A 27,544-nucleotide genomic window follows, 5' to 3' on the forward strand; every position below is an offset into this window, starting at 1 on the left:
TCAAAAATCATAAAAAATCCTTAGATGTGTATTACAAATAAACTACACAATTGCTAAAACCTGATATAGGACTTGCACTTGAAAACAGCAAGAGGAAGACTCAGACATAGCTGTTGCATTTGGGAGAAATGTTATAAATATCTGACACTCGATAGCCATGTAATTATTATAATATAAATTAATATAAATATATATACTGGTAAAAATACAAAACCTATATAAATGTTACCAAAATGTTTCTGTCTTCAGTTTCTTTGGAACAAACACTCAATCAGACATGGTGCAATTGTCCCCATATTGATTTGCACCTCACACAAAGTGGGAGCTATTTCTGAAATCATTACAAAAATTTTACTCTCACTCTACGATACTCTCTTTACAGCATACTTAAAAAATAGAAAAATAAAAAGATTAGTTTCATCACAGATTGTGTCATTTAAAACATAAGAGTATTCAACACATTGTACTGTTGATACAAAAGTATGATACATCAGTGGCTCTGTGGCGCAATGGATAGCGCATTGGACTTCTAGTAGGTTGTAGTTATTCAAAGGTTGTGGGTTCTAGTCCCACCAGAGTCGTTCTTTAGTTTCAAATGCAAAGATTTAAAGTTTACTTACAATAATACATAACGTAGACATTGTATACAGGAGACTTATTTACTATATATATATATACAAAGTAATGATCGGCTGGTGACATAAAAATCTTTTCAATGTAAGATCACCAATTACAAATCAATTTTCGATACTTTAAATCAATAACTGCTGATCAAAAATGCTTACTGTTATATTTAACCAGCAACCAAATTCAATGTTGAGTCTGCTCAGCTAGCTATGCAGACCTTGAAGGGTATCTACACTCAAAAAACATTAAATCCTTTTTACCTGTAATCCTTACATGGTTATCACATATTAGCTAAATAATTGCTTAAACCTGATATAGGACTTGCACTCGAAATCAGCAGCCGGAAAACTCAGACAGGGATGTTGCATTCAAGAGGAATGTTGGAAATATCTGACACAGGTTAGCAACATTATCATGATAGTATGAAATAAGATGAATATCTACACTGTTAAGCACTCTAAACATTAAATACATTTTAGAAAATATTTTGGTCTTTAGTTTGTATTGCAATAAACAGTTACTATTTCACACAGGGTGCAATTGTCCCCACATTTTTTTGCACCTCACACAATGAGGATGCTATTTCTGAAATCAGTATAAAATTTTGGCTCTTACTCTACAATACTCTGTATATACATCCTACTAAAAAAAGAAAGACATAATAGATTTGTTTCATCACAGATTGTAGCTTTTAAAACATGAAAGTATTCTACAAGTTGTACTGTCGATACAAACGCTTGCTGCTTCAGTGGCTCTTTGGCGCAATGGATAGCGCGTTTGACTTCTAGTAAGTTGTAGTTATTTAAAGGTTGTGGGTTCGAGTCCCAGCAGAGTCATTCTTTAGCTTCAAATGCAAACATTTAAAATTTACTTAAAATGATACATAACATAGACATTGTATATGGGAAACCTATATACTATATATACAAAGTAATTATAGGCTGTTGACATAAAAATCATTTAAATGTAAGACCAGTTACAAATCAATTTTAGATACTTTAAATCAATAACTGGTAATAAAAATGTGGATGGTTATTTTTAACCAGCAATCAAAATATTATGTTGAGTCTGCTCACGTAGGAATACAAAGCTTAAAGTGTATCTACAGTACACTCAAAAATCATAAAAAATCCTTAGATGTGTATTACAAATAACCTACACAATTGCTAAAACCTGATATAGGACTTGCACTTGAAAACAGCAAGAGGAAGACTCAGACATAGCTGTTGCATTTGGGAGAAATGTTATAAATATCTGACACTCGATAGCCATGTAATTATTATAATATAAATTAATATAAATATATATACTGGTAAAAATACAAAACCTATATAAATGTTACCAAAATGTTTCTGTCTTCAGTTTCTTTGGAACAAACACTCAATCAGACATGGTGCAATTGTCCCCATATTGATTTGCACCTCACACAAAGTGGGAGCTATTTCTGAAATCATTACAAAAATTTTACTCTCACTCTACGATACTCTCTTTACAGCATACTTAAAAAATAGAAAAATAAAAAGATTAGTTTCATCACAGATTGTGTCATTTAAAACATAAGAGTATTCAACACATTGTACTGTTGATACAAAAGTATGATACATCAGTGGCTCTGTGGCGCAATGGATAGCGCATTGGACTTCTAGTAGGTTGTAGTTATTCAAAGGTTGTGGGTTCGAGTCCCACCAGAGTCGTTCTTTAGTTTCAAATGCAAAGATTTAAAGTTTACTTACAATAATACATAACGTAGACATTGTATACAGGAGACTTATTTACTATATATATATATATACAAAGTAATGATCGGCTGGTGACATAAAAATCTTTTCAATGTAAGATCACCAATTACAAATCAATTTTCGATACTTTAAATCAATAACTGCTGATCAAAAATGCTTATTGTTATATTTAACCAGCAACCAAATTCAATGTTGAGTCTGCTCAGCTAGCTATGCAGACCTTGAAGGGTATCTACACTCAAAAAACATTAAATCCTTTTTACCTGTAATCCTTACATGGTTATCACATATTAGCTAAATAATTGCTTAAACCTGATATAGGACTTGCACTCGAAATCAGCAGCCGGAAAACTCAGACAGGGATGTTGCATTCAAGAGGAATGTTGGAAATATCTGACACAGGTTAGCAACATTATCATGATAGTATGAAATAAGATGAATATCTACACTGTTAAGCACTCTAAACATTAAATACATTTTAGAAAATATTTTGGTCTTTAGTTTGTATTGCAATAAACAGTTACTATTTCACACAGGGTGCAATTGTCCCCACATTTTTTTGCACCTCACACAATGAGGATGCTATTTCTGAAATCAGTATAAAATTTTGGCTCTTACTCTACAATACTCTGTATATACATCCTACTAAAAAAAGAAAGACATAATAGATTTGTTTCATCACAGATTGTAGCTTTTAAAACATGAAAGTATTCTACAAGTTGTACTGTCGATACAAACGCTTGCTGCTTCAGTGGCTCTTTGGCGCAATGGATAGCGCGTTTGACTTCTAGTAAGTTGTAGTTATTTAAAGGTTGTGGGTTCGAGTCCCAGCAGAGTCATTCTTTAGCTTCAAATGCAAACATTTAAAATTTACTTAAAATGATACATAACATAGACATTGTATATGGGAAACCTATATACTATATATACAAAGTAATTATAGGCTGTTGACATAAAAATCATTTAAATGTAAGACCAGTTACAAATCAATTTTAGATACTTTAAATCAATAACTGGTAATAAAAATGTGGATGGTTATTTTTAACCAGCAATCAAAATATTATGTTGAGTCTGCTCACGTAGGAATACAAAGCTTAAAGTGTATCTACAGTACACTCAAAAATCATAAAAAATCCTTAGATGTGTATTACAAATAACCTACACAATTGCTAAAACCTGATATAGGACTTGCACTTGAAAACAGCAAGAGGAAGACTCAGACATAGCTGTTGCATTTGGGAGAAATGTTATAAATATCTGACACTCGATAGCCATGTAATTATTATAATATAAATTAATATAAATATATATACTGGTAAAAATACAAAACCTATATAAATGTTACCAAAATGTTTCTGTCTTCAGTTTCTTTGGAACAAACACTAAATCAGACATGGTGCAATTGTCCCCATATTGATTTGCACCTCACACAAAGTGGGAGCTATTTCTGAAATCATTACAAAAATTTTACTCTCACTCTACGATACTCTCTTTACAGCATACTTAAAAAATAGAAAAATAAAAAGATTAGTTTCATCACAGATTGTGTCATTTAAAACATAAGAGTATTCAACACATTGTACTGTTGATACAAAAGTATGATACATCAGTGGCTCTGTGGCGCAATGGATAGCGCATTGGACTTCTAGTAGGTTGTAGTTATTCAAAGGTTGTGGGTTCGAGTCCCACCAGAGTCGTTCTTTAGTTTCAAATGCAAAGATTTAAAGTTTACTTACAATAATACATAACGTAGACATTGTATACAGGAGACTTATTTACTATATATATATATATATATATATATATATATATATACAAAGTAATGATAGGCTGGTAACATAAAAATCTTTTCAATGTAAGATCACCAATTACAAATCAATTTTCGATACTTTAAATCAATAACTGCTGATCAAAAATGCTTATTGTTATATTTAACCAGCAACCAAATTCAATGTTGAGTCTGCTCAGCTAGCTATGCAGACCTTGAAGGGTATCTACACTCAAAAAACATTAAATCCTTTTTACCTGTAATCCTTACATGGTTATCACATATTAGCTAAATAATTGCTTAAACCTGATATAGGACTTGCACTCGAAATCAGCAGCCGGAAAACTCAGACAGGGATGTTGCATTCAAGAGGAATGTTGGAAATATCTGACACAGGTTAGCAACATTATCATGATAGTATGAAATAAGATGAATATCTACACTGTTAAGCACTCTAAACATTAAATACATTTTAGAAAATATTTTGGTCTTTAGTTTGTATTGCAATAAACAGTTACTATTTCACACAGGGTGCAATTGTCCCCACATTTTTTTGCACCTCACACAATGAGGATGCTATTTCTGAAATCAGTATAAAATTTTGGCTCTTACTCTACAATACTCTGTATATACATCCTACTAAAAAAAGAAAGACATAATAGATTTGTTTCATCACAGATTGTAGCTTTTAAAACATGAAAGTATTCTACAAGTTGTACTGTCGATACAAACGCTTGCTGCTTCAGTGGCTCTTTGGCGCAATGGATAGCGCATTTGACTTCTAGTAGGTTGTAGTTATTTAAAGGTTGTGGGTTCGAGTCCCAGCAGAGTCATTCTTTAGCTTCAAATGCAAACATTTAAAATTTACTTAAAATGATACATAACATAGACATTGTATATGGGAAACCTATATACTATATTTACAAAGTAATTATAGGCTGTTGACATAAAAATCATTTAAATGTAAGACCAGTTACAAATCAATTTTAGATACTTTAAATCAATAACTGGTAATAAAAATGTGGATGGTTATTTTTAACCAGCAATCAAAATATTATGTTGAGTCTGCTCACATAGGAATACAAAGCTTGAAGTGTATCTACAGTACACTCAAAAATCATAAAAAATCCTTAGATGTGTATTACAAATAACCTACACAATTGCTAAAACCTGATATAGGACTTGCACTTGAAAACAGCAAGAGGAAGACTCAGACATAGCTGTTGCATTTGGGAGAAATGTTATAAATATCTGACACTCGATAGCCATGTAATTATTATAATATAAATTAATATAAATATATATACTGGTAAAAATACAAAACCTATATAAATGTTACCAAAATGTTTCTGTCTTCAGTTTCTTTGGAACAAACACTCAATCAGACATGGTGCAATTGTCCCCATATTGATTTGCACCTCACACAAAGTGGGAGCTATTTCTGAAATCATTACAAAAATTTTACTCTCACTCTACGATACTCTCTTTACAGCATACTTAAAAAATAGAAAAATAAAAAGATTAGTTTCATCACAGATTGTGTCATTTAAAACATAAGAGTATTCAACACATTGTACTGTTGATACAAAAGTATGATACATCAGTGGCTCTGTGGCGCAATGGATAGCGCATTGGACTTCTAGTAGGTTGTAGTTATTCAAAGGTTGTGGGTTCGAGTCCCACCAGAGTCGTTCTTCAGTTTCAAATGCAAAGATTTAAAGTTTACTTACAATAATACATAACGTAGACATTGTATACAGGAGACTTATTTACTATATATATATATACAAAGTAATGATAGGCTGGTGACATAAAAATCTTTTCAATGTAAGATCACCAATTACAAATCAATTTTTGATACTTTAAATCAATAACTGCTGATCAAAAATGCTTATTGTTATATTTAACCAGCAACCAAATTCAATGTTGAGTCTGCTCAGCTAGCTATGCAGACCTTGAAGGGTATCTACACTCAAAAAACATTAAATCCTTTTTACCTGTAATCCTTACATGGTTATCACATATTAGCTAAATAATTGCTTAAACCTGATATAGGACTTGCACTCGAAATCAGCAGCCGGAAAACTCAGACAGGGATGTTGCATTCAAGAGGAATGTTGGAAATATCTGACACAGGTTAGCAACATTATCATGATAGTATGAAATAAGATGAATATCTACACTGTTAAGCACTCTAAACATTAAATACATTTTAGAAAATATTTTGGTCTTTAGTTTGTATTGCAATAAACAGTTACTATTTCACACAGGGTGCAATTGTCCCCACATTTTTTTGCACCTCACACAATGAGGATGCTATTTCTGAAATCAGTATAAAATTTTGGCTCTTACTCTACAATACTCTGTATATACATCCTACTAAAAAAAGAAAGACATAATAGATTTGTTTCATCACAGATTGTAGCTTTTAAAACATGAAAGTATTCTACAAGTTGTACTGTCGATACAAACGCTTGCTGCTTCAGTGGCTCTTTGGCGCAATGGATAGCGCATTTGACTTCTAGTAGGTTGTAGTTATTTAAAGGTTGTGGGTTCGAGTCCCAGCAGAGTCATTCTTTAGCTTCAAATGCAAACATTTAAAATTTACTTAAAATGATACATAACATAGACATTGTATATGGGAAACCTATATACTATATATACAAAGTAATTATAGGCTGTTGACATAAAAATCATTTAAATGTAAGACCAGTTACAAATCAATTTTAGATACTTTAAATCAATAACTGGTAATAAAAATGTGGATGGTTATTTTTAACCAGCAATCAAAATATTATGTTGAGTCTGCTCACGTAGGAATACAAAGCTTAAAGTGTATCTACAGTACACTCAAAAATCATAAAAAATCCTTAGATGTGTATTACAAATAACCTACACAATTGCTAAAACCTGATATAGGACTTGCACTTGAAAACAGCAAGAGGAAGACTCAGACATAGCTGTTGCATTTGGGAGAAATGTTATAAATATCTGACACTCGATAGCCATGTAATTATTATAATATAAATTAATATAAATATATATACTGGTAAAAATACAAAACCTATGTAAATGTTACCAAAATGTTTCTGTCTTCAGTTTCTTTGGAACAAACACTCAATCAGACATGGTGCAATTGTCCCCATATTGATTTGCACCTCACACAAAGTGGGAGCTATTTCTGAAATCATTACAAAAATTTTACTCTCACTCTACGATACTCTCTTTACAGCATACTTAAAAAATAGAAAAATAAAAAGATTAGTTTCATCACAGATTGTGTCATTTAAAACATAAGAGTATTCAACACATTGTACTGTTGATACAAAAGTATGATACATCAGTGGCTCTGTGGCGCAATGGATAGCACATTGGACTTCTAGGTTGTGGGTTCGAGTCCCACCAGAGTCGTTCTTTAGTTTCAAATGCAAAGATTTAAAGTTTACTTACAATAATACATAACGTAGACATTGTATACAGGAGACTTATTTACTATATATATATATATACAAAGTAATGATCGGCTAGTGACATAAAAATCTTTTCAATGTAAGATCACCAATTACAAATCAATTTTCGATACTTTAAATCAATAACTGCTGATCAAAAATGCTTATTGTTATATTTAACCAGCAACCAAATTCAATGTTGAGTCTGCTCAGCTAGCTATGCAGACCTTGAAGGGTATCTACACTCAAAAAACATTAAATCCTTTTTACCTGTAATCCTTACATGGTTATCACATATTAGCTAAATAACTGCTTAAACCTGATATAGGACTTGCACTCGAAATCAGCAGCCGGAAAACTCAGACAGGGATGTTGCATTCAAGAGGAATGTTGGAAATATCTGACACAGGTTAGCAACATTATCATGATAGTATGAAATAAGATGAATATCTACACTGTTAAGCACTCTAAACATTAAAAACATTTAAGAAAATATTTTGGTCTTTAGTTTGTATTGCAATAAACAGTTACTATTTCACACAGGGTGCAATTGTCCCCACATTTTTTTGCACCTCTCACAGTGAGGATGCTATTTCTGAAATCAGTATAAAATTTTGGCTCTTACTCTACAATACTCTGTATATACATCCTACTAAAAAAAGAAAGACATAATAGATTTGTTTCATCACAGATTGTAGCTTTTAAAACATGAAAGTATTCTACAAGTTGTACTGTCGATACAAACGCTTGCTGCTTCAGTGGCTCTTTGGCGCAATGGATAGCGCGTTTGACTTCTAGTAGGTTGTAGTTATTTAAAGGTTGTGGGTTCGAGTCCCAGCAGAGTCATTCTTTAGCTTCAAATGCAAACATTTAAAATTTACTTAAAATGATACATAACATAGACATTGTATATGGGAAACCTATATACTATATATACAAAGTAATTGTAGGCTGTTGACATAAAAATCATTTAAATGTAAGACCAGTTACAAATCAATTTTAGATACTTTAAATCAATAACTGGTAATAAAAATGTGGATGGTTATTTTTAACCAGCAATCAAAATATTATGTTGAGTCTGCTCACGTAGGAATATAAAGCTTGAAGTGTATCTACAGTACACTCAAAAATCATAAAAAATCCTTAGATGTGTATTACAAATAACCTACACAATTGCTAAAACCTGATATAGGACTTGCACTTGAAAACAGCAAGAGGAAGACTCAGACATAGCTGTTGCATTTGGGAGAAATGTTATAAATATCTGACACTCGATAGCCATGTAATTATTATAATATAAATTAATATAAATATATATACTGGTAAAAATACAAAACCTATGTAAATGTTACCAAAATGTTTCTGTCTTCAGTTTCTTTGGAAGAAACACTCAATCAGACATGGTGCAATTGTCCCCATATTGATTTCCACCTCACACAAAGTGGGAGCTATTTCTGAAATCATTACAAAAATTTTACTCTCACTCTACGATACTCTCTTTACAGCATACTTAAAAAATAGAAAAATAAAAAGATTAGTTTCATCACAGATTGTGTCATTTAAAACATAAGAGTATTCAACACATTGTACTGTTGATACAAAAGTATGATACATCAGTGGCTCTGTGGCGCAATGGATAGCACATTGGACTTCTAGTAGGTTGTAGTTATTCAAAGTTTGTAAGTTCAAGTCCCACCAGAGTCGTTCTTTAGTTTCAAATGCAAAGATTTAAAGTTTACTTACAATAATACATAACGTAGACATTGTATACAGGAGACTTATTTACTATATATATATATACAAAGTAATGATCGGCTGGTGACATAAAAATCTTTTCAATGTAAGATCACCAATTACAAATCAATTTTCGATACTTTAAATCAATAACTGCTGATCAAAAATGCTTATTGTTATATTTAACCAGCAACCAAATTCAATGTTGAGTCTGCTCAGCTAGCTATGCAGACCTTGAAGGGTATCTACACTCAAAAAACATTAAATCCTTTTTACCTGTAATCCTTACATGGTTATCACATATTAGCTAAATAATTGCTTAAACCTGATATAGGACTTGCACTCGAAATCAGCAGCCGGAAAACTCAGACAGGGATGTTGCATTCAAGAGGAATGTTGGAAATATCTGACACAGGTTAGCAACATTATCATGATAGTATGAAATAAGATGAATATCTACACTGTTAAGCACTCTAAACATTAAATACATTTTAGAAAATATTTTGGTCTTTAGTTTGTATTGCAATAAACAGTTACTATTTCACACAGGGTGCAATTGTCCCCACATTTTTTTGCACCTCACACAATGAGGATGCTATTTCTGAAATCAGTATAAAATGTTGGCTCTTACTCTACAATACTCTGTATATACATCCTACTAAAAAAAGAAAGACATAATAGATTTGTTTCATCACAGATTGTAGCTTTTAAAACATGAAAGTATTCTACAAGTTGTACTGTCGATACAAACGCTTGCTGCTTCAGTGGCTCTGTGGCGCAATGGATAGCGCATTTGACTTCTAGTAGGTTGTAGTTATTTAAAGGTTGTGGGTTCGAGTCCCAGCAGAGTCATTCTTTAGCTTCAAATGCAAACATTTAAAATTTACTTAAAATGATACATAACATAGACATTGTATATGGGAAACCTATATACTATATATACAAAGTAATTATAGGCTGTTGACATAAAAATCATTTAAATGTAAGACCAGTTACAAATCAATTTTAGATACTTTAAATCAATAACTGGTAATAAAAATGTGGATGGTTATTTTTAACCAGCAATCAAAATATTATGTTGAGTCTGCTCACGTAGGAATACAAAGCTTAAAGTGTATCTACAGTACACTCAAAAATCATAAAAAATCCTTAGATGTGTATTACAAATAACCTACACAATTGCTAAAACCTGATATAGGACTTGCACTTGAAAACAGCAAGAGGAAGACTCAGACATAGCTGTTGCATTTGGGAGAAATGTTATAAATATCTGACACTCGATAGCCATGTAATTATTATAATATAAATTAATATAAATATATATACTGGTAAAAATACAAAACCTATGTAAATGTTACCAAAATGTTTCTGTCTTCAGTTTCTTTGGAACAAACACTCAATCAGACATGGTGCAATTGTCCCCATATTGATTTGCACCTCACACAAAGTGGGAGCTATTTCTGAAATCATTACAAAAATTTTACTCTCACTCTACGATACTCTCTTTACAGCATACTTAAAAAATAGAAAAATAAAAAGATTAGTTTCATCACAGATTGTGTCATTTAAAACATAAGAGTATTCAACACATTGTACTGTTGATACAAAAGTATGATACATCAGTGGCTCTGTGGCGCAATGGATAGCACATTGGACTTCTAGGTTGTGGGTTCGAGTCCCACCAGAGTCGTTCTTTAGTTTCAAATGCAAAGATTTAAAGTTTACTTACAATAATACATAACGTAGACATTGTATACAGGAGACTTATTTACTATATATATATATACAAAGTAATGATCGGCTAGTGACATAAAAATCTTTTCAATGTAAGATCACCAATTACAAATCAATTTTCGATACTTTAAATCAATAACTGCTGATCAAAAATGCTTATTGTTATATTTAACCAGCAACCAAATTCAATGTTGAGTCTGCTCAGCTAGCTATGCAGACCTTGAAGGGTATCTACACTCAAAAAACATTAAATCCTTTTTACCTGTAATCCTTACATGGTTATCACATATTAGCTAAATAACTGCTTAAACCTGATATAGGACTTGCACTCGAAATCAGCAGCCGGAAAACTCAGACAGGGATGTTGCATTCAAGAGGAATGTTGGAAATATCTGACACAGGTTAGCAACATTATCATGATAGTATGAAATAAGATGAATATCTACACTGTTAAGCACTCTAAACATTAAAAACATTTAAGAAAATATTTTGGTCTTTAGTTTGTATTGCAATAAACAGTTACTATTTCACACAGGGTGCAATTGTCCCCACATTTTTTTGCACCTCTCACAATGAGGATGCTATTTCTGAAATCAGTATAAAATTTTGGCTCTTACTCTACAATACTCTGTATATACATCCTACTAAAAAAAGAAAGACATAATAGATTTGTTTCATCACAGATTGTAGCTTTTAAAACATGAAAGTATTCTACAAGTTGTACTGTCGATACAAACGCTTGCTGCTTCAGTGGCTCTTTGGCGCAATGGATAGCGCGTTTGACTTCTAGTAGGTTGTAGTTATTTAAAGGTTGTGGGTTCGAGTCCCAGCAGAGTCATTCTTTAGCTTCAAATGCAAACATTTAAAATTTACTTAAAATGATACATAACATAGACATTGTATATGGGAAACCTATATACTATATATACAAAGTAATTGTAGGCTGTTGACATAAAAATCATTTAAATGTAAGACCAGTTACAAATCAATTTTAGATACTTTAAATCAATAACTGGTAATAAAAATGTGGATGGTTATTTTTAACCAGCAATCAAAATATTATGTTGAGTCTGCTCACGTAGGAATATAAAGCTTGAAGTGTATCTACAGTACACTCAAAAATCATAAAAAATCCTTAGATGTGTATTACAAATAACCTACACAATTGCTAAAACCTGATATAGGACTTGCACTTGAAAACAGCAAGAGGAAGACTCAGACATAGCTGTTGCATTTGGGAGAAATGTTATAAATATCTGACACTCGATAGCCATGTAATTATTATAATATAAATTAATATAAATATATATACTGGTAAAAATACAAAACCTATGTAAATGTTACCAAAATGTTTCTGTCTTCAGTTTCTTTGGAAGAAACACTCAATCAGACATGGTGCAATTGTCCCCATATTGATTTCCACCTCACACAAAGTGGGAGCTATTTCTGAAATCATTACAAAAATTTTACTCTCACTCTACGATACTCTCTTTACAGCATACTTAAAAAATAGAAAAATAAAAAGATTAGTTTCATCACAGATTGTGTCATTTAAAACATAAGAGTATTCAACACATTGTACTGTTGATACAAAAGTATGATACATCAGTGGCTCTGTGGCGCAATGGATAGCACATTGGACTTCTAGTAGGTTGTAGTTATTCAAAGTTTGTAAGTTCAAGTCCCACCAGAGTCGTTCTTTAGTTTCAAATGCAAAGATTTAAAGTTTACTTACAATAATACATAACGTAGACATTGTATACAGGAGACTTATTTACTATATATATATATACAAAGTAATGATCGGCTGGTGACATAAAAATCTTTTCAATGTAAGATCACCAATTACAAATCAATTTTCGATACTTTAAATCAATAACTGCTGATCAAAAATGCTTATTGTTATATTTAACCAGCAACCAAATTCAATGTTGAGTCTGCTCAGCTAGCTATGCAGACCTTTAAGGGTATCTACACTCAAAAAACATTAAATCCTTTTTACCTGTAATCCTTACATGGTTATCACATATTAGCTAAATAATTGCTTAAACCTGATATAGGACTTGCACTCGAAATCAGCAGCCGGAAAACTCAGACAGGGATGTTGCATTCAAGAGGAATGTTGGAAATATCTGACACAGGTTAGCAACATTATCATGATAGTATGAAATAAGATGAATATCTACACTGTTAAGCACTCTAAACATTAAATACATTTTAGAAAATATTTTGGTCTTTAGTTTGTATTGCAATAAACAGTTACTATTTCACACAGGGTGCAATTGTCCCCACATTTTTTTGCACCTCACACAATGAGGATGCTATTTCTGAAATCAGTATAAAATGTTGGCTCTTACTCTACAATACTCTGTATATACATCCTACTAAAAAAAGAAAGACATAATAGATTTGTTTCATCACAGATTGTAGCTTTTAAAACATGAAAGTATTCTACAAGTTGTACTGTCGATACAAACGCTTGCTGCTTCAGTGGCTCTGTGGCGCAATGGATAGCGCATTTGACTTCTAGTAGGTTGTAGTTATTCAAAGGTTGTGGGTTCGAGTCCCAGCAGAGTCATTCTTTAGCTTCAAATGCAAACATTTAAAATTTACTTAAAATGATACATAACATAGACATTGTATATGGGAGACCTATATACTATATATACAAAGTAATTATAGGCTGTTGACATAAAAATCATTTAAGTGTAAGACCAGTTACAAATCAATTTTAGATACTTTAAATCAATAACTGGTAATAAAAATGTGGATGGTTATTTTTAACCAGCAATCAAAATATTATGTTGAGTCTGCTCACGTAGGAATACAAAGCTTAAAGTGTATCTATAGTACACTCAAAAATCATAAAAAATCCTTAGATGTGTATTACAAATAACCTACACAATTGCTAAAACCTGATATAGGACTTGCACTTGAAAACAGCAAGAGGAAGACTCAGACATAGCTGTTGCATTTGGGAGAAATGTTATAAATATCTGACACTCGATAGCCATGTAATTATTATAATATAAATTAATATAAATATATATACTGGTAAAAATACAAAACCTATATAAATGTTACCAAAATGTTTCTGTCTTCAGTTTCTTTGGAACAAACACTCAATCAGACATGGTGCAATTGTCCCCATATTGATTTGCACCTCACACAAAGTGGGAGCTATTTCTGAAATCATTACAAAAATTTTACTCTCACTCTACGATACTCTCTTTACAGCATACTTAAAAAATAGAAAAATAAAAAGATTAGTTTCATCACAGATTGTGTCATTTAAAACATAAGAGTATTCAACACATTGTACTGTTGATACAAAAGTATGATACATCAGTGGCTCTGTGGCGCAATGGATAGTGCATTGGACTTCTAGTAGGTTGTAGTTATTCAAAGGTTGTGGGTTCGAGTCCCACCAGAGTCGTTCTTCAGTTTCAAATGCAAAGATTTAAAGTTTACTTACAATAATACATAACGTAGACATTGTATACAGGAGACTTATTTACTATATATATATATACAAAGTAATGATCGGCTGGTGACATAAAAATCTTTTCAATGTAAGATCACCAATTACAAATCAATTTTCGATACTTTAAATCAATAACTGCTGATCAAAAATGCTTATTGTTATATTTAACCAGCAACCAAATTCAATGTTGAGTCTGCTCAGCTAGCTATGCAGACCTTGAAGGGTATCTACACTCAAAAAACATTAAATCCTTTTTACCTGTAATCCTTACATGGTTATCACATATTAGCTAAATAATTGCTTAAACCTGATATAGGACTTGCACTCGAAATCAGCAGCCGGAAAACTCAGACAGGGATGTTGCATTCAAGAGGAATGTTGGAAATATCTGACACAGGTTAGCAACATTATCATGATAGTATGAAATAAGATGAATATCTACACTGTTAAGCACTCTAAACATTAAATACATTTTAGAAAATATTTTGGTCTTTAGTTTGTATTGCAATAAACAGTTACTATTTCACACAGGGTGCAATTGTCCCCACATTTTTTTGCACCTCACACAATGAGGATGCTATTTCTGAAATCAGTATAAAATTTTGGCTCTTACTCTACAATACTCTGTATATACATCCTACTAAAAAAAGAAAGACATAATAGATTTGTTTCATCACAGATTGTAGCTTTTAAAACATGAAAGTATTCTACAAGTTGTACTGTCGATACAAACGCTTGCTGCTTCAGTGGCTCTTTGGCGCAATGGATAGCGCATTTGACTTCTAGTAGGTTGTAGTTATTTAAAGGTTGTGGGTTCGAGTCCCAGCAGAGTCATTCTTTAGCTTCAAATGCAAACATTTAAAATTTACTTAAAATGATACATAACATAGACATTGTATATGGGAAACCTATATACTATATATACAAAGTAATTATAGGCTGTTGACATAAAAATCATTTAAATGTAAGACCAGTTACAAATCAATTTTAGATACTTTAAATCAATAACTGGTAATAAAAATGTGGATGGTTATTTTTAACCAGCAATCAAAATATTATGTTGAGTCTGCTCACGTAGGAATACAAAGCTTAAAGTGTATCTACAGTACACTCAAAAATCATAAAAAATCCTTAGATGTGTATTACAAATAACCTACACAATTGCTAAAACCTGATATAGGACTTGCACTTGAAAACAGCAAGAGGAAGACTCAGACATAGCTGTTGCATTTGGGAGAAATGTTATAAATATCTGACACTCGATAGCCATGTAATTATTATAATATAAATTAATATAAATATATATACTGGTAAAAATACAAAACCTATGTAAATGTTACCAAAATGTTTCTGTCTTCAGTTTCTTTGGAACAAACACTCAATCAGACATGGTGCAATTGTCCCCATATTGATTTGCACCTCACACAAAGTGGGAGCTATTTCTGAAATCATTACAAAAATTTTACTCTCACTCTACGATACTCTCTTTACAGCATACTTAAAAAATAGAAAAATAAAAAGATTAGTTTCATCACAGATTGTGTCATTTAAAACATAAGAGTATTCAACACATTGTACTGTTGATACAAAAGTATGATACATCAGTGGCTCTGTGGCGCAATGGATAGCACATTGGACTTCTAGGTTGTGGGTTCGAGTCCCACCAGAGTCGTTCTTTAGTTTCAAATGCAAAGATTTAAAGTTTACTTACAATAATACATAACGTAGACATTGTATACAGGAGACTTATTTACTATATATATATATACAAAGTAATGATCGGCTAGTGACATAAAAATCTTTTCAATGTAAGATCACCAATTACAAATCAATTTTCGATACTTTAAATCAATAACTGCTGATCAAAAATGCTTATTGTTATATTTAACCAGCAACCAAATTCAATGTTGAGTCTGCTCAGCTAGCTATGCAGACCTTGAAGGGTATCTACACTCAAAAAACATTAAATCCTTTTTACCTGTAATCCTTACATGGTTATCACATATTAGCTAAATAACTGCTTAAACCTGATATAGGACTTGCACTCGAAATCAGCAGCCGGAAAACTCAGACAGGGATGTTGCATTCAAGAGGAATGTTGGAAATATCTGACACAGGTTAGCAACATTATCATGATAGTATGAAATAAGATGAATATCTACACTGTTAAGCACTCTAAACATTAAAAACATTTAAGAAAATATTTTGGTCTTTAGTTTGTATTGCAATAAACAGTTACTATTTCACACAGGGTGCAATTGTCCCCACATTTTTTTGCACCTCACACAATGAGGATGCTATTTCTGAAATCAGTATAAAATTTTGGCTCTTACTCTACAATACTCTGTATATACATCCTACTAAAAAAAGAAAGACATAATAGATTTGTTTCATCACAGATTGTAGCTTTTAAAACATGAAAGTATTCTACAAGTTGTACTGTCGATACAAACGCTTGCTGCTTCAGTGGCTCTTTGGCGCAATGGATAGCGCGTTTGACTTCTAGTAGGTTGTAGTTATTTAAAGGTTGTGGGTTCGAGTCCCAGCAGAGTCATTCTTTAGCTTCAAATGCAAACATTTAAAATTTACTTAAAATGATACATAACATAGACATTGTATATGGGAAACCTATATACTATATATACAAAGTAATTGTAGGCTGTTGACATAAAAATCATTTAAATGTAAGACCAGTTACAAATCAATTTTAGATACTTTAAATCAATAACTGGTAATAAAAATGTGGATGGTTATTTTTAACCAGCAATCAAAATATTATGTTGAGTCTGCTCACGTAGGAATATAAAGCTTGAAGTGTATCTACAGTACACTCAAAAATCATAAAAAATCCTTAGATGTGTATTACAAATAACCTACACAATTGCTAAAACCTGATATAGGACTTGCACTTGAAAACAGCAAGAGGAAGACTCAGACATAGCTGTTGCATTTGGGAGAAATGTTATAAATATCTGACACTCGATAGCCATGTAATTATTATAATATAAATTAATATAAATATATATACTGGTAAAAATACAAAACCTATGTAAATGTTACCAAAATGTTTCTGTCTTCAGTTTCTTTGGAAGAAACACTCAATCAGACATGGTGCAATTGTCCCCATATTGATTTCCACCTCACACAAAGTGGGAGCTATTTCTGAAATCATTACAAAAATTTTACTCTCACTCTACGATACTCTCTTTACAGCATACTTAAAAAATAGAAAAATAAAAAGATTAGTTTCATCACAGATTGTGTCATTTAAAACATAAGAGTATTCAACACATTGTACTGTTGATACAAAAGTATGATACATCAGTGGCTCTGTGGCGCAATGGATAGCACATTGGACTTCTAGTAGGTTGTAGTTATTCAAAGTTTGTAAGTTCAAGTCCCACCAGAGTCGTTCTTTAGTTTCAAATGCAAAGATTTAAAGTTTACTTACAATAATACATAACGTAGACATTGTATACAGGAGACTTATTTACTATATATATATATACAAAGTAATGATCGGCTGGTGACATAAAAATCTTTTCAATGTAAGATCACCAATTACAAATCAATTTTCGATACTTTAAATCAATAACTGCTGATCAAAAATGCTTATTGTTATATTTAACCAGCAACCAAATTCAATGTTGAGTCTGCTCAGCTAGCTATGCAGACCTTTAAGGGTATCTAAACTCAAAAAACATTAAATCCTTTTTACCTGTAATCCTTACATGGTTATCACATATTAGCTAAATAATTGCTTAAACCTGATATAGGACTTGCACTCGAAATCAGCAGCCGGAAAACTCAGACAGGGATGTTGCATTCAAGAGGAATGTTGGAAATATCTGACACAGGTTAGCAACATTATCATGATAGTATGAAATAAGATGAATATCTACACTGTTAAGCACTCTAAACATTAAATACATTTTAGAAAATATTTTGGTCTTTAGTTTGTATTGCAATAAACAGTTACTATTTCACACAGGGTGCAATTGTCCCCACATTTTTTTGCACCTCACACAATGAGGATGCTATTTCTGAAATCAGTATAAAATGTTGGCTCTTACTCTACAATACTCTGTATATACATCCTACTAAAAAAAGAAAGACATAATAGATTTGTTTCATCACAGATTGTAGCTTTTAAAACATGAAAGTATTCTACAAGTTGTACTGTCGATACAAACGCTTGCTGCTTCAGTGGCTCTGTGGCGCAATGGATAGCGCATTTGACTTCTAGTAGGTTGTAGTTATTCAAAGGTTGTGGGTTCGAGTCCCAGCAGAGTCATTCTTTAGCTTCAAATGCAAACATTTAAAATTTACTTAAAATGATACATAACATAGACATTGTATATGGGAGACCTATATACTATATATACAAAGTAATTATAGGCTGTTGACATAAAAATCATTTAAGTGTAAGACCAGTTACAAATCAATTTTAGATACTTTAAATCAATAACTGGTAATAAAAATGTGGATGGTTATTTTTAACCAGCAATCAAAATATTATGTTGAGTCTGCTCACGTAGGAATACAAAGCTTAAAGTGTATCTATAGTACACTCAAAAATCATAAAAAATCCTTAGATGTGTATTACAAATAACCTACACAATTGCTAAAACCTGATATAGGACTTGCACTTGAAAACAGCAAGAGGAAGACTCAGACATAGCTGTTGCATTTGGGAGAAATGTTATAAATATCTGACACTCGATAGCCATGTAATTATTATAATATAAATTAATATAAATATATATACTGGTAAAAATACAAAACCTATATAAATGTTACCAAAATGTTTCTGTCTTCAGTTTCTTTGGAACAAACACTCAATCAGACATGGTGCAATTGTCCCCATATTGATTTGCACCTCACACAAAGTGGGAGCTATTTCTGAAATCATTACAAAAATTTTACTCTCACTCTACGATACTCTCTTTACAGCATACTTAAAAAATAGAAAAATAAAAAGATTAGTTTCATCACAGATTGTGTCATTTAAAACATAAGAGTATTCAACACATTGTACTGTTGATACAAAAGTATGATACATCAGTGGCTCTGTGGCGCAATGGATAGTGCATTGGACTTCTAGTAGGTTGTAGTTATTCAAAGGTTGTGGGTTCGAGTCCCACCAGAGTCGTTCTTCAGTTTCAAATGCAAAGATTTAAAGTTTACTTACAATAATACATAACGTAGACATTGTATACAGGAGACTTATTTACTATATATATATATACAAAGTAATGATCGGCTGGTGACATAAAAATCTTTTCAATGTAAGATCACCAATTACAAATCAATTTTCGATACTTTAAATCAATAACTGCTGATCAAAAATGCTTATTGTTATATTTAACCAGCAACCAAATTCAATGTTGAGTCTGCTCAGCTAGCTATGCAGACCTTGAAGGGTATCTACACTCAAAAAACATTAAATCCTTTTTACCTGTAATCCTTACATGGTTATCACATATTAGCTAAATAATTGCTTAAACCTGATATAGGACTTGCACTCGAAATCAGCAGCCGGAAAACTCAGACAGGGATGTTGCATTCAAGAGGAATGTTGGAAATATCTGACACAGGTTAGCAACATTATCATGATAGTATGAAATAAGATGAATATCTACACTGTTAAGCACTCTAAACATTAAATACATTTTAGAAAATATTTTGGTCTTTAGTTTGTATTGCAATAAACAGTTACTATTTCACACAGGGTGCAATTGTCCCCACATTTTTTTGCACCTCACACAATGAGGATGCTATTTCTGAAATCAGTATAAAATTTTGGCTCTTACTCAACAATACTCTGTATATACATCCTACTAAAAAAAGAAAGACATAATAGATTTGTTTCATCACAGATTGTAGCTTTTAAAACATGAAAGTATTCTACAAGTTGTACTGTCGATACAAACGCTTGCTGCTTCAGTGGCTCTTTGGCGCAATGGATAGCGCATTTGACTTCTAGTAGGTTGTAGTTATTTAAAGGTTGTGGGTTCGAGTCCCAGCAGAGTCATTCTTTAGCTTAAAATGCAAACATTTAAAATTTACTTAAAATGATACATAACATAGACATTGTATATGGGAAACCTATATACTATATATACAAAGTAATTATAGGCTGTTGACATAAAAATCATTTAAATGTAAGACCAGTTACAAATCAATTTTAGATACTTTAAATCAATAACTGGTAATAAAAATGTGGATGGTTATTTTTAACCAGCAATCAAAATATTATGTTGAGTCTGCTCACGTAGGAATACAAAGCTTAAAGTGTATCTACAGTACACTCAAAAATCATAAAAAATCCTTAGATGTGTATTACAAATAACCTACACAATTGCTAAAACCTGATATAGGACTTGCACTTGAAAACAGCAAGAGGAAGACTCAGACATAGCTGTTGCATTTGGGAGAAATGTTATAAATATCTGACACTCGATAGCCATGTAATTATTATAATATAAATTAATATAAATATATATACTGGTAAAAATACAAAACCTATGTAAATGTTACCAAAATGTTTCTGTCTTCAGTTTCTTTGGAACAAACACTCAATCAGACATGGTGCAATTGTCCCCATATTGATTTGCACCTCACACAAAGTGGGAGCTATTTCTGAAATCATTACAAAAATTTTACTCTCACTCTACGATACTCTCTTTACAGCATACTTAAAAAATAGAAAAATAAAAAGATTAGTTTCATCACAGATTGTGTCATTTAAAACATAAGAGTATTCAACACATTGTACTGTTGATACAAAAGTATGATACATCAGTGGCTCTGTGGCGCAATGGATAGCACATTGGACTTCTAGGTTGTGGGTTCGAGTCCCACCAGAGTCGTTCTTTAGTTTCAAATGCAAAGATTTAAAGTTTACTTACAATAATACATAACGTAGACATTGTATACAGGAGACTTATTTACTATATATATATATACAAAGTAATGATCGGCTAGTGACATAAAAATCTTTTCAATGTAAGATCACCAATTACAAATCAATTTTCGATACTTTAAATCAATAACTGCTGATCAAAAATGCTTATTGTTATATTTAACCAGCAACCAAATTCAATGTTGAGTCTGCTCAGCTAGCTATGCAGACCTTGAAGGGTATCTACACTCAAAAAACATTAAATCCTTTTTACCTGTAATCCTTACATGGTTATCACATATTAGCTAAATAACTGCTTAAACCTGATATAGGACTTGCACTCGAAATCAGCAGCCGGAAAACTCAGACAGGGATGTTGCATTCAAGAGGAATGTTGGAAATATCTGACACAGGTTAGCAACATTATCATGATAGTATGAAATAAGATGAATATCTACACTGTTAAGCACTCTAAACATTAAAAACATTTAAGAAAATATTTTGGTCTTTAGTTTGTATTGCAATAAACAGTTACTATTTCACACAGGGTGCAATTGTCCCCACATTTTTTTGCACCTCACACAATGAGGATGCTATTTCTGAAATCAGTATAAAATTTTGGCTCTTACTCTACAATACTCTGTATATACATCCTACTAAAAAAAGAAAGACATAATAGATTTGTTTCATCACAGATTGTAGCTTTTAAAACATGAAAGTATTCTACAAGTTGTACTGTCGATACAAACGCTTGCTGCTTCAGTGGCTCTTTGGCGCAATGGATAGCGCGTTTGACTTCTAGTAGGTTGTAGTTATTTAAAGGTTGTGGGTTCGAGTCCCAGCAGAGTCATTCTTTAGCTTCAAATGCAAACATTTAAAATTTACTTAAAATGATACATAACATAGACATTGTATATGGGAAACCTATATACTATATATACAAAGTAATTGTAGGCTGTTGACATAAAAATCATTTAAATGTAAGACCAGTTACAAATCAATTTTAGATACTTTAAATCAATAACTGGTAATAAAAATGTGGATGGTTATTTTTAACCAGCAATCAAAATATTATGTTGAGTCTGCTCACGTAGGAATATAAAGCTTGAAGTGTATCTACAGTACACTCAAAAATCATAAAAAATCCTTAGATGTGTATTACAAATAACCTACACAATTGCTAAAACCTGATATAGGACTTGCACTTGAAAACAGCAAGAGGAAGACTCAGACATAGCTGTTGCATTTGGGAGAAATGTTATAAATATCTGACACTCGATAGCCATGTAATTATTATAATATAAATTAATATAAATATATATACTGGTAAAAATACAAAACCTATGTAAATGTTACCAAAATGTTTCTGTCTTCAGTTTCTTTGGAAGAAACACTCAATCAGACATGGTGCAATTGTCCCCATATTGATTTCCACCTCACACAAAGTGGGAGCTATTTCTGAAATCATTACAAAAATTTTACTCTCACTCTACGATACTCTCTTTACAGCATACTTAAAAAATAGAAAAATAAAAAGATTAGTTTCATCACAGATTGTGTCATTTAAAACATAAGAGTATTCAACACATTGTACTGTTGATACAAAAGTATGATACATCAGTGGCTCTGTGGCGCAATGGATAGCACATTGGACTTCTAGTAGGTTGTAGTTATTCAAAGTTTGTAAGTTCGAGTCCCACCAGAGTCGTTCTTTAGTTTCAAATGCAAAGATTTAAAGTTTACTTACAATAATACATAACGTAGACATTGTATACAGGAGACTTATTTACTATATATATATATATACAAAGTAATGATCCGCTGGTGACATAAAAATCTTTTCAATGTAAGATCACCAATTACAAATCAATTTTCGATACTTTAAATCAATAACTGCTGATCAAAAATGCTTATTGTTATATTTAACCAGCAACCAAATTCAATGTTGAGTCTGCTCAGCTAGCTATGCAGACCTTTAAGGGTATCTACACTCAAAAAACATTAAATCCTTTTTACCTGTAATCCTTACATGGTTATCACATATTAGCTAAATAATTGCTTAAACCTGATATAGGACTTGCACTCGAAATCAGCAGCCGGAAAACTCAGACAGGGATGTTGCATTCAAGAGGAATGTTGGAAATATCTGACACAGGTTAGCAACATTATCATGATAGTATGAAATAAGATGAATATCTACACTGTTAAGCACTCTAAACATTAAATACATTTTAGAAAATATTTTGGTCTTTAGTTTGTATTGCAATAAACAGTTACTATTTCACACAGGGTGCAATTGTCCCCACATTTTTTTGCACCTCACACAATGAGGATGCTATTTCTGAAATCAGTATAAAATGTTGGCTCTTACTCTACAATACTCTGTATATACATCCTACTAAAAAAAGAAAGACATAATAGATTTGTTTCATCACAGATTGTAGCTTTTAAAACATGAAAGTATTCTACAAGTTGTACTGTCGATACAAACGCTTGCTGCTTCAGTGGCTCTGTGGCGCAATGAATAGCGCATTTGACTTCTAGTAGGTTGTAGTTATTCAAAGGTTGTGGGTTCGAGTCCCAGCAGAGTCATTCTTTAGCTTCAAATGCAAACATTTAAAATTTACTTAAAATGATACATAACATAGACATTGTATATGGGAGACCTATATACTATATATACAAAGTAATTATAGGCTGTTGACATAAAAATCATTTAAGTGTAAGACCAGTTACAAATCAATTTTAGATACTTTAAATCAATAACTGGTAATAAAAATGTGGATGGTTATTTTTAACCAGCAATCAAAATATTATGTTGAGTCTGCTCACGTAGGAATACAAAGCTTAAAGTGTATCTATAGTACACTCAAAAATCATAAAAAATCCTTAGATGTGTATTACAAATAACCTACACAATTGCTAAAACCTGATATAGGACTTGCACTTGAAAACAGCAAGAGGAAGACTCAGACATAGCTGTTGCATTTGGGAGAAATGTTATAAATATCTGACACTCGATAGCCATGTAATTATTATAATATAAATTAATATAAATATATATACTGGTAAAAATACAAAACCTATATAAATGTTACCAAAATGTTTCTGTCTTCAGTTTCTTTGGAACAAACACTCAATCAGACATGGTGCAATTGTCCCCATATTGATTTGCACCTCACACAAAGTGGGAGCTATTTCTGAAATCATTACAAAAATTTTACTCTCACTCTACGATACTCTCTTTACAGCATACTTAAAAAATAGAAAAATAAAAAGATTAGTTTCATCACAGATTGTGTCATTTAAAACATAAGAGTATTCAACACATTGTACTGTTGATACAAAAGTATGATACATCAGTGGCTCTGTGGCGCAATGGATAGTGCATTGGACTTCTAGTAGGTTGTAGTTATTCAAAAGTTGTGGGTTCGAGTCCCACCAGAGTCGTTCTTCAGTTTCAAATGCAAAGATTTAAAGTTTACTTACAATAATACATAACGTAGACATTGTATACAGGAGACTTATTTACTATATATATATATATACAAAGTAATGATCGGCTGGTGACATAAAAATCTTTTCAATGTAAGATCACCAATTACAAATCAATTTTCGATACTTTAAATCAATAACTGCTGATCAAAAATGCTTATTGTTATATTTAACCAGCAACCAAATTCAATGTTGAGTCTGCTCAGCTAGCTATGCAGACCTTGAAGGGTATCTACACTCAAAAAACATTAAATCCTTTTTACCTGTAATCCTTACATGGTTATCACATATTAGCTAAATAATTGCTTAAACCTGATATAGGACTTGCACTCGAAATCAGCAGCCGGAAAACTCAGACAGGGATGTTGCATTCAAGAGGAATGTTGGAAATATCTGACACAGGTTAGCAACATTATCATGATAGTATGAAATAAGATGAATATCTACACTGTTAAGCACTCTAAACATTAAATACATTTTAGAAAATATTTTGGTCTTTAGTTTGTATTGCAATAAACAGTTACTATTTCACACAGGGTGCAATTGTCCCCACATTTTTTTGCACCTCACACAATGAGGATGCTATTTCTGAAATCAGTATAAAATGTTGGCTCTTACTCTACAATACTCTGTATATACATCCTACTAAAAAAAGAAAGACATAATAGATTTGTTTCATCACAGATTGTAGCTTTTAAAACATGAAAGTATTCTACAAGTTGTACTGTCGATACAAACGCTTGCTGCTTCAGTGGCTCTGTGGCGCAATGGATAGCGCATTGGACTTCTAGTAGGTTGTAGTTATTCAAAGGTTGTGGGTTCGAGTCCCAGCAGAGTCATTCTTTAGCTTCAAATGCAAACATTTAAAATTTACTTAAAATGATACATAACATAGACATTGTATATGGGAGACCTATATACTATATATACAAAGTAATTATAGGCTGTTGACATAAAAATCATTTAAATGTAAGACCAGTTACAAATCAATTTTAGATACTTTAAATCAATAACTGGTAATAAAAATGTGGATGGTTATTTTTAACCAGCAATCAAAATATTATGTTGAGTCTGCTCACGTAGGAATATAAAGCTTGAAGTGTATCTACAGTACACTCAAAAATCATAAAAAATCCTTAGATGTGTATTACAAATAACCTACACAATTGCTAAAACCTGATATAGGACTTGCACTTGAAAACAGCAAGAGGAAGACTCAGACATAGCTGTTGCATTTGGGAGAAATGTTATAAATATCTGACACTCGATAGCCATGTAATTATTATAATATAAATTAATATAAATATATATACTGGTAAAAATACAAAACCTATGTAAATGTTACCAAAATGTTTCTGTCTTCAGTTTCTTTGGAAGAAACACTCAATCAGACATGGTGCAATTGTCCCCATATTGATTTCCACCTCACACAAAGTGGGAGCTATTTCTGAAATCATTACAAAAATTTTACTCTCACTCTACGATACTCTCTTTACAGCATACTTAAAAAATAGAAAAATAAAAAGATTAGTTTCATCACAGATTGTGTCATTTAAAACATAAGAGTATTCAACACATTGTACTGTTGATACAAAAGTATGATACATCAGTGGCTCTGTGGCGCAATGGATAGCACATTGGACTTCTAGTAGGTTGTAGTTATTCAAAGTTTGTAAGTTCAAGTCCCACCAGAGTCGTTCTTTAGTTTCAAATGCAAAGATTTAAAGTTTACTTACAATAATACATAACGTAGACATTGTATACAGGAGACTTATTTACTATATATATATATATACAAAGTAATGATCCGCTGGTGACATAAAAATCTTTTCAATGTAAGATCACCAATTACAAATCAATTTTCGATACTTTAAATCAATAACTGCTGATCAAAAATGCTTATTGTTATATTTAACCAGCAACCAAATTCAATGTTGAGTCTGCTCAGCTAGCTATGCAGACCTTTAAGGGTATCTACACTCAAAAAACATTAAATCCTTTTTACCTGTAATCCTTACATGGTTATCACATATTAGCTAAATAATTGCTTAAACCTGATATAGGACTTGCACTCGAAATCAGCAGCCGGAAAACTCAGACAGGGATGTTGCATTCAAGAGGAATGTTGGAAATATCTGACACAGGTTAGCAACATTATCATGATAGTATGAAATAAGATGAATATCTACACTGTTAAGCACTCTAAACATTAAATACATTTTAGAAAATATTTTGGTCTTTAGTTTGTATTGCAATAAACAGTTACTATTTCACACAGGGTGCAATTGTCCCCACATTTTTTTGCACCTCACACAATGAGGATGCTATTTCTGAAATCAGTATAAAATGTTGGCTCTTACTCTACAATACTCTGTATATACATCCTACTAAAAAAAGAAAGACATAATAGATTTGTTTCATCACAGATTGTAGCTTTTAAAACATGAAAGTATTCTACAAGTTGTACTGTCGATACAAACGCTTGCTGCTTCAGTGGCTCTGTGGCGCAATGAATAGCGCATTTGACTTCTAGTAGGTTGTAGTTATTCAAAGGTTGTGGGTTCGAGTCCCAGCAGAGTCATTCTTTAGCTTCAAATGCAAACATTTAAA

General features: G+C 31.8%; 11 non-coding genes across 11 annotated transcripts; all 11 read left to right on the top strand.

The window, feature by feature from the left end:
* The first annotated feature begins 495 nt into the window (after window positions 1-495).
* On the top strand, window positions 496-581 carry TRNAR-UCU (transfer RNA arginine (anticodon UCU)). Its single transcript is given in 2 exon segments — window positions 496-532; window positions 546-581. It is a non-coding gene; the product is annotated as a tRNA-Arg (tRNA).
* A 1,654-nt stretch (window positions 582-2,235) lies between these two features.
* TRNAR-UCU (transfer RNA arginine (anticodon UCU)) lies at window positions 2,236-2,321 on the top strand. The gene is given in 2 exon segments: window positions 2,236-2,272; window positions 2,286-2,321. It is a non-coding gene; the product is annotated as a tRNA-Arg (tRNA).
* A 1,656-nt stretch (window positions 2,322-3,977) lies between these two features.
* On the top strand, window positions 3,978-4,063 carry TRNAR-UCU (transfer RNA arginine (anticodon UCU)). The gene is given in 2 exon segments: window positions 3,978-4,014; window positions 4,028-4,063. It is a non-coding gene; the product is annotated as a tRNA-Arg (tRNA).
* A 1,676-nt stretch (window positions 4,064-5,739) lies between these two features.
* Window positions 5,740-5,825, top strand: TRNAR-UCU (transfer RNA arginine (anticodon UCU)). The gene is given in 2 exon segments: window positions 5,740-5,776; window positions 5,790-5,825. It is a non-coding gene; the product is annotated as a tRNA-Arg (tRNA).
* A 4,258-nt stretch (window positions 5,826-10,083) lies between these two features.
* On the top strand, window positions 10,084-10,169 carry TRNAR-UCU (transfer RNA arginine (anticodon UCU)). Its single transcript is given in 2 exon segments — window positions 10,084-10,120; window positions 10,134-10,169. It is a non-coding gene; the product is annotated as a tRNA-Arg (tRNA).
* Window positions 10,170-13,543: 3,374 nt separating this feature from the next.
* On the top strand, window positions 13,544-13,629 carry TRNAR-UCU (transfer RNA arginine (anticodon UCU)). The gene is given in 2 exon segments: window positions 13,544-13,580; window positions 13,595-13,629. It is a non-coding gene; the product is annotated as a tRNA-Arg (tRNA).
* A 772-nt stretch (window positions 13,630-14,401) lies between these two features.
* On the top strand, window positions 14,402-14,487 carry TRNAR-UCU (transfer RNA arginine (anticodon UCU)). Its single transcript is given in 2 exon segments — window positions 14,402-14,438; window positions 14,452-14,487. It is a non-coding gene; the product is annotated as a tRNA-Arg (tRNA).
* A 4,256-nt stretch (window positions 14,488-18,743) lies between these two features.
* On the top strand, window positions 18,744-18,829 carry TRNAR-UCU (transfer RNA arginine (anticodon UCU)). Its single transcript is given in 2 exon segments — window positions 18,744-18,780; window positions 18,795-18,829. It is a non-coding gene; the product is annotated as a tRNA-Arg (tRNA).
* A 772-nt stretch (window positions 18,830-19,601) lies between these two features.
* TRNAR-UCU (transfer RNA arginine (anticodon UCU)) lies at window positions 19,602-19,687 on the top strand. The gene is given in 2 exon segments: window positions 19,602-19,638; window positions 19,652-19,687. It is a non-coding gene; the product is annotated as a tRNA-Arg (tRNA).
* Window positions 19,688-24,803: 5,116 nt separating this feature from the next.
* Window positions 24,804-24,889, top strand: TRNAR-UCU (transfer RNA arginine (anticodon UCU)). The gene is given in 2 exon segments: window positions 24,804-24,840; window positions 24,854-24,889. It is a non-coding gene; the product is annotated as a tRNA-Arg (tRNA).
* Window positions 24,890-25,687: 798 nt separating this feature from the next.
* On the top strand, window positions 25,688-25,773 carry TRNAR-UCU (transfer RNA arginine (anticodon UCU)). The gene is given in 2 exon segments: window positions 25,688-25,724; window positions 25,738-25,773. It is a non-coding gene; the product is annotated as a tRNA-Arg (tRNA).
* The last annotated feature ends 1,771 nt before the right edge of the window (window positions 25,774-27,544 follow it).

This window comes from Pseudophryne corroboree, chromosome 4 (genome assembly GCF_028390025.1).
Source record: "Pseudophryne corroboree isolate aPseCor3 chromosome 4, aPseCor3.hap2, whole genome shotgun sequence".
NCBI classification, from domain to species: domain Eukaryota; kingdom Metazoa; phylum Chordata; class Amphibia; order Anura; family Myobatrachidae; genus Pseudophryne; species Pseudophryne corroboree.